Source organism: Clinocottus analis, unplaced genomic scaffold, assembly GCF_023055335.1.
Source record: "Clinocottus analis isolate CAN_PGR_092001 unplaced genomic scaffold, fCliAna1.0.p SCAF_15, whole genome shotgun sequence".
In the NCBI taxonomy this organism is placed as follows: domain Eukaryota; kingdom Metazoa; phylum Chordata; class Actinopteri; order Perciformes; family Cottidae; genus Clinocottus; species Clinocottus analis.
The window spans coordinates 18,738,942-18,747,213 of record NW_027175876.1 but is presented as its reverse complement, the minus strand read 5'-3'; the positions used below and the strand labels follow the sequence as shown (position 1 = coordinate 18,747,213).

The 8,272-nt window shown below is 45.2% G+C and overlaps 1 long non-coding RNA gene across 1 annotated transcript; it reads right to left on the bottom strand.

Moving 5' to 3' along the window:
* Positions 1 to 284: 284 nt before the first annotated feature.
* LOC137786097 (uncharacterized) lies at positions 285 to 1,232 on the bottom strand. The gene is made up of 3 exons (XR_011077551.1): positions 1,131 to 1,232; positions 823 to 968; positions 285 to 412 (listed from the first exon to the last, which is right to left on the bottom strand). It is a non-coding gene; the product is annotated as an uncharacterized lncRNA (long non-coding RNA).
* Positions 1,233 to 8,272: the final 7,040 nt, after the last annotated feature.

The following is an 8,272-nucleotide window of genomic DNA, read 5'->3' as shown; positions in this document are numbered from 1 at the left end:
CTGGGGAAAAGGAGGAAAACCTATCAAGGGGGGAAAGAGAAGCTTTGCAGACATTAAAATCAAACTCAGGGATAGTAATCAAACCAGCAGACAAAGGGTCAAAAATAGTGATCATGGACAGAAATCAATACTTAACGGAGGCGTACAGACAGCTGAATAATGCGGCCCATTACTCACCTTTATCTTGCTCAGTGCAATTGGAGACCCAAACAACAATCCGGGGGATCCTAGAGGGCCTGCATCACAAAAAAATCATAACAGCGAAACAAAAGTATTACCTGATGGGTGAGGATCCTCCACGTCCACGGCAATTTTATCTTCTTCCGAAGATCCACAAAAGCCCGGAGACTTGGACGGTCCCACATAGGATCCCACCTGGCAGACCGATCGTCTCGGACTGCGGGAGTGAATCCTATAGAGTAGCAGAATTCATTGATCACTACATTAACCCTTTGTCACAGCTACATGATAGCTATATCCGGGACACTTATGAGTTTGTGAACAAACTGAAACATATCATAGTGCCACCCGGTGCAATGCTCTTCACAATTGATATCGACGCACTATATACCAACATCGAAACCCAATTGGGCTTGAAAGCAGTGCGCGATATCTTCCTCCAATACCCAGACCCCGCCAGGCCGGACGAGGCCCTTCTCACACTTTTAGAGCTTGGTCTCACCAGAAACGACTTTGAGTTCAATTCGGAATTATTCCTACAGATCCATGGTACCGCAATGGGTAAAAAGTTCGCCCCGGCCTACGCGAACATCTACATGGCGGACTGGGAACGAACAGTCTTCCCCAAATGCGACCACTTACCTCTGTTATATATAAGATATCTGGACGATATCTTCGGGATCTGGAGTCATTCCAAAGCGGCTTTCAGTGGCTTCATCACAGTCTTGAACAACCACCACCCTTCAATAACCGTCAAATATAATCTTCAACCGGAAAAGATTGAGTTCCTGGACACAGAAGTATTCATAAGGAGAGTAAACAGTGGAGAGAGTGGGCTTGGTACGAGGGTGTACTTCAAGCCAACCGACACCCATGCACTTCTACACAGGTCAAGTTACCACCCGAAACACACATACAGGGGAATTGTAAAGTCACAATTGATACGGTACCTTAGGATCTGTACTGTGCCTGAGGATGCCGAGTCGGCAACAAGAATCCTTTTCCGGGCACTCAGGCGGCGGGGCTACGGCAGGACATTCCTCCGGCAAATTAAGGCGGAGGTTCTGCTGGATAGCGCCCGACCCTGGCACGTAGAGGCACGCACCCACCCACACACCAAAACTCTCCACGACACTGCACCTGACCTCCGGCACATTGAAGCGGAGGGTCATACACACACCACCTCTCTCCAGAATACATACAGGGACAGCCGACGCACCGAAGGGGCCACACGACAGAGGGGAGGACCGGACACGAGGGAAAACACTTACCATCTGATCCCCTTGATCACCACGCTCTCCCCGGCCTCCAGGACCCTCAATGTGAAAGCCAGGAGGAACTTTCAAATGGCTCGGGACCAGATGCAGTCGTTGGCCGGGTTCAAGACCATAGCCGCTTTCAGAAGGAATAAGAACCTCAAGGACCTTCTGGTGCACTCTTCCCTGGGCGGAAAAGGAAAAGAAAAGGGCTTTAAGCATGCAGGACTTTTTAAATACACCAAATTCATAGAGAATATACATACCCAGCTGGGGGTCCCAGTCCTGCAGGCTTTCACGCCACACTCCAAGAATGTAGTATATTGTATAAAATGCCAGGTTTGTGCCAAATTATATATTGGCCAAACTAAAAACAGCTTACTGACGAGGCTGAAACAACATCTATATTCACTGAGGAGAAATAAAAAACACACTTACCTGTACGATCATTTCCGACATCACGGGGGAGAAAATCTGGGGATGATGGGGCTGGAGTCGTCCACGGGCTGGTCTGACGGTCAGCGACTGGCGACAGAAAGGAAATGGATTAGGACACTGAAAACAGTGCATCCACACGGCCTGAACCAGACCATCTAAAAAGGAAAAATCACCGGATTAGGAAGAATCATGTTGCATGTGTGCATGTGGGCGTATGTGGACATGTATGTACATGTATGTGCATGTATGTGTGGGTATGTGTGCATGGATACATGTAAACAAATGATAACAAAAAATGTATGTGGGTGTGGGTGTACGTATGTGTATGTGTATATGTATATGTGTATATATATATATATATATATATATATATGTGTGTATGTGTGTATGTATGTATATGTGTATATATGTGTGCATGTGTGTATGTATGGATGTATGTATGGATGAACACACTTACCTGTACCGACACTCCTGCCATCGTGGGAGGGAGGACCTGGGGAATATGGGGCTGGAGCCGTCCACTGGCTGGTCCGATGGTCAGCGTCCTGGAACCAGATCACCCCTAAATGAGGACACAAAGGGAGAACCAAAATTAAGACAAAGGCTGGATTGTGAGCCCGTGCCTTCCAGCTGCCGAAAGGCAGTGGGAACCCTTTTTTTCCCCTAACCCTAACCCTAACCCTAACCCTAACCCTAACCCTAACCCAACCCTAACCCTAACCCTAACCCTAACCCTAACCACAATCTGCCTGGGGTGGCCGGCCCTAAACTCAACCCCCCTCCGGGGCCCCTGGGGACTGTATCACCATCACAACCACCAGGGGGTGATATTATGCATCCCAAGGTTGATCTGGGTGCCCCGGGGGTGGACCTGACCGGCGGGTCAGAGCGGGTTACTTACCTGGAATACGGGGGGGCCCCCGGGGCGGTGGGCACGAACCTTGGGTCGGCACAATGGCTCCATGGCAACACAGTAATGGAGAGGATGGACATAGCCTCCTCCTCTCCGCCTGATAGGACGGAGCAACCAGGTGGGGAGCCTTTGGCGGTCGAAAGCCCCCTGTCGGACCCGGGTGGTCCACGGCCTGCCCCTCAGGGCCTCACCCCCCTACAGGGGCCGAGTGGACAGGGGCCGATCAAGCACCCGGACTCCTACCAGAAAATCCACACCTGGTGCTTGAAGCCGCGGAAACCAGTCTTGGTGCTGGGGGACTCAAACCTTTCCAGGATCCCTCAGTTCCAGTACCCTGCAGTCCAGGTGGACAGCTTCCCCGGGGCCCAAATACACCACCTCAAGGGGGTCCTGGGGAAGCTGGATCCTAATCCGTCCGTCCAGAGGGTCCTCCTGACAGTAGGCCTCAACAACTGCTTGAGAAATAACATGCTGTCCACCGTCACCAAACAATTCCAACAGTTGGTGGCGGGGGCAAGGAGGGCCTTCCCACGGGCGGAGGTATTGGTCCCCCTCATCCCGTTCTCCCATCTCCTCCCACACAATATACAGGTACTCATTGTTCAAACAAACTTGTTTTTTCATAGAACATATAAGGTACTGGAGGGGATGGAGGAGCATTTGTTTGAGGTCCAGGCGGCGGACAATACACAGTGGACGGAAAACACGGCCTCGGCCATGTTCAGGAGCTGGATGGGTCAACTAAATTTGGATGGAAAATAACAAGTTTTGACATGAGGATTGGGAAGGCAAAAAAGAATAGACAAGGATTGAAGCGACTAACTGCAAAAAAGGAAATAGAAACAGAAATATATGGAGAAGCAACGGGTTTTAAGAAAAGTAGCTTGTGAGCCTCTGAAATTTTTTTTAAAAAAGAATCTCCCCCTGTGCCAGTGCACTCGTGGCCCTCTTCGGAGGGCCACGCCCCTCACCAAACCTAACCCTAACCCTAACCCTAACCCTCTTCGGAGGGCCACGCCAAACCCAACCCTTTCCCCAATAAAAAAAGTTAAAAAGCGTCCCTAACCCTATTTCCATTGCCTGCCAGAATGTACAGGCTGAGTGTCTCTGATAACAGGTTAAAGAAATAGTCACTACTTTCTATTTCTCCTGTGTCAACAGGCTACATGTCAATGACAGCTTGAACAAACTAACTTAGAGAGGTGTTAACCAAACATCAACATTGGTACACAGCCCAAGGGTTCAGGTAAATTGCTTCAGGGTTGCCACGGGCCACTCTGGGCCCGCGGAGTCATGAGGGGTTAGGTGCCTTGCTCAGGGACACTTCGACTTGTGAACTGCGGGAGGACCGGGGATCGAACCAGGTACCTTGCGGTATCGAGACAACCGCTCATCCCCCCGAGCTACAGCCGCCCCTTCAACAACAAAAGCTGATCCTTATACTTTTAAATGCATTCTTGTTCAGGGGGATTTCTGCTGCGTGTTTGGCCTTAAGATATCACTACAGATTTGTAGAAAAATGTAATTCAACGTCTGATTTTGTATTTTCACCTTTAAGCATCTGCTTTTATAGCTGTTTAAATATTGGAAGATTGTGAAATTAGGAATATCATTATTTCATTTCAGCAGACTTTGGAGTCAATTATCTGTCTGTCTATCTACACCAGAGGGTTATAATAATAACGCATAAATAACAACAATATTTAGGTTTTTTGATGATAAACTCTATTTGTATGTCTTTGAACAATAAGCTAGAAACATAAAGATCATTCAGACATCAGCCCTCTGTGTATCTGTCTGGTTGTCCTCTGCAGGTTCATTCGCTCTGTGACGCCACTTTTATGACCTGATTCATTTTTAACGACTTCCAATGCAATAGTTTGCATGTCCGTCTTACAACCAGAAGATTAGAGCTCTGGTGATTTTGATGTTCAAAAAATAGATCTTTTTTTTTCTTCTGTTGGACTGGACGTCCTGCCAGATCCGGCCCGCAGGCCGTGGGTTTGACACCGCTGATCTACATTACTGTGGAATTTACAGTAACTTGCTGGCAGCAATTAGCAGGTAAGTAGCTGCAGTATATTTCACAGTATTCTTACTGTGAAATGAATCACAGTACCTCTGGAATACTAGTCATTTTTACAATTGTTTTTACAGTAGTAATCAAAATACTGTACTTGTGATCACAGGAATTACATACAGTCAAATAAAGACACTGATTTCTTTCAACAAAAGTAATTTATTGTAATACTTTGAAAATGACACACACACCGTATATGTGTGTATGTTTGTGTGGGCTTGCTTTTATATATATTTGTGTGGTTATATGTGTATACATACATATAGATATATTAAGATATCTATATATATGTTCATTATTTCTGTATACTTCATATTCATGTTAATTTATAATTCCATGCATGTTCATGTTTTAACCCCCCTCCCCCATTTTTAAAAATTATATAGCAAGGTTCTTGTAAACTTGATTTCACATAAAGTTACTGCTTGGTGAATTGTACAGAACTGTGCTGACGTTTCGTACCTTGCCCACCCCTACGTTAAAAAACACTGTACAACAGGTGTAACAAAAGTCTGACTTATGGTGTGGTGTTATTGTTTAAAACTGAATAGTTTTATTGAGTCGTCTGACCGATTCTCATGTCATAGACAAGCACTGGCCTGTTCCAAGGCTTTTAGTCGAAAAACTGCATCATTTACTTAAAAAATGGAAGATTTATGAGCTGCAGTCCTAAAGATGCTCGGACTGGAGCATGTGTAACGGAGTTAAAAACACACTGTCATTTCCTATTTTCAATGTGTTTTATTTTTGTTTGTTATTTAACAATCTTGTTGAGTGTGTATGAATTTTATTTTGAAAAGTTGAGTCTGTTTCCTGCGGAGGTTGCGTTTTGCCTTTTCCGCACCTCCTAGGCTCCCGTAGTTCCGTCTTACTTTCACAAAAGTGAGTTACCGTTGAAGGTAAGACGTAGGGAGAATATGTCGCACTGTTTTGTTTTATTCTTCTCAAATGTAACCGTTTGTTGGACACGGTGATGGTCGCTGATGCGCTCGCCGTGTCCAGCTGTCGGGTTGATAGTTTGGACGGCAGAAATGCGTGTTTTGTGGGTGTTTTTATTTGGCGCCAATTGTACTGTCCATATCCGGCCGCCTTGTCATATATTTTCCCTGTATACGTTGTTCTGTGTGTTTAGGAGGTTCATGTGCGGAGACAGACTGGAAGGAAATGTATGTGTGTTGTCTTCTGCAGAAAAATAAATAAGTGCTGGAAAAATTCAACCAGCCGACTTCTTCTGTGTCCTGAACAAGTCCGTTACAAATGCACTTGTGATAGAAAACATTTCCCCTTATAGAAACAGGAATATGTCAAAGCGTATACATGCAAGAAAACATTTTAACTCATAAAACATGACTATGTTAACGTGTATTAATTAATGCAACACTATAGAAACTATCTTGACTCATAAAACTTGACTATACTACTTATTTTCCATTTCTGGCTGAGCTCATTTGTTAAGTTTTACCCTCCGCTAATTACTGGTACAAAGCAGCTCCACGAGCTTTAACCGTTTGCGTTTGTTTTTTCGGAGCTATTGTGACTAACCAGCGCTGGCATTTTTCTGCTGGCGAGCATGACAGCTCTTTAGCTGCAGCGCTGTGCCAGCTAACCAATGTCACAGAAGCACACATGTTGCTAATCCAGTTTTCTGGGACGGAGTTGCCGTTAGCTAGCTTTGTGACCTTCACCTCCAGCGTGTGAGTCGAGGAGACACGCAGCAACTAAAAATGACAACAACGAGACAACATTATTAAAGAGACTCACAACAACTATAAAAAGGGGGCAATCAACCAAGCTACAAATTAGCTACAAAGCCACTCAAAATGATGACGGGTTAGCAGATGAACACATGAAGGAGCAGATGAACACATGAAGGAGCACATGAAGGAACAGAGGAACACATGAAGGAACACATGAAGGAGCAGAGGAACACATGAAGGAGCACATAAAGGAGCAGAGGAACACATGAAGAAGCACATGAACACATGAAGGAGCAGAGGAACACATAAAGGAGCAGAGGAACACATGAAGGAGCACATAAAGGAGCAGAGGAACACATGAAGAAGCACATGAAGGAGCAGAGGAACACATGAAGGAGCAGAGGAACACATGAAGGAGCAGAGGAACACATGAAGGAGCACATGAACACATAAAGGAGCAGAGGAACACATGAAGGAGCACATGAACACATGAAGGAGCACATGAACACATGAAGGAGCACATGAACACATGAAGGAGCAGAGGAACACATGAACACATGAAGGAGCAGAGGAACACATGAAGGAGCAGAGGAACACATGAACACATGAAGGAGCAGAGGAACACATGAAGGAGCACATGAACACATGAAGGAGCAGAGGAACACATGAAGGAACACATGAACACATGAAGGAACACATGAACACATGAAGGAGCAGAGGAACACATGAAGGAGCACATGAACACATGAAGGAGCACATGAAGGAGGACTGTGCTCCTCTGCTCCTCTAAAGTGTAATAGAAGAGGACCCACTGGTCAGCAGCTGATCTGCTGTAACATACTTTACCTCGAACTTCTCAGTGAGAACATTTTAATCAAACAGAACAAATCAAACCATCTTATGTGTACATACTTTATTTAAATGACTTTATTTCACTTTGACAGAGTGAATGTGACGTTTGTCTGCATTTAAGAACTAAAATAAGTAAAAAGGCAACGAAAACTAACAGTAAAGGGTTCGTCTTCAAAAACAGACGAAGAGATTATTCAAAGAAACTTTTCAGACCAACTGTGTGAAAGACAAGACATCAGGTAACGTCCATGACCTCCAGACTTTGTTATTGAGAATCACTGACGACTGAAGACACGTTGAATCTTTGGAAGTTTCCCTCCTGTGAGGCAAATGCACCTCTCTCTCCCCTTCCTCTCTCTCTCCCCGTCCTTTCTCTCTCTCTCTCCCCGTCCTTTCTCTCTCTCTCTCTCTCTCTCTCTCTGTCTCTCTCCCCCTCCTCTCTCTCTCTCCCTCCTTTCTCTCTCTTTCTCTCCCCCTCCTCTCTCTCTCCCCCTCCTCTCTCTGTCTCTCCCCCTCCTCCATCTCTCCCTACCTCCTGCTCTCTCAACACTTTAAGTCTATAAAACATGATAAGCATACATATATCACAGTTATTCATAGTTATCAGCAGTCCTAAATATGCATAATACTTTATAACATAATCATACATTCTTAAGTATGTTATAATGACTTGGTCATGCATCAGAATACTGGGTAGTAATTTACTATAATTCCCATTGTAGTAATACATGACAATCTTTCCATGATGCATTACAGTCAGGGTTATAATACTAACCTCGGCTCACTCTTACAGAAGTAGGATTTGATATTTCACTGGATTGAGCTTACTAGAGGATGAAATCCAGCTCGTGGCTCA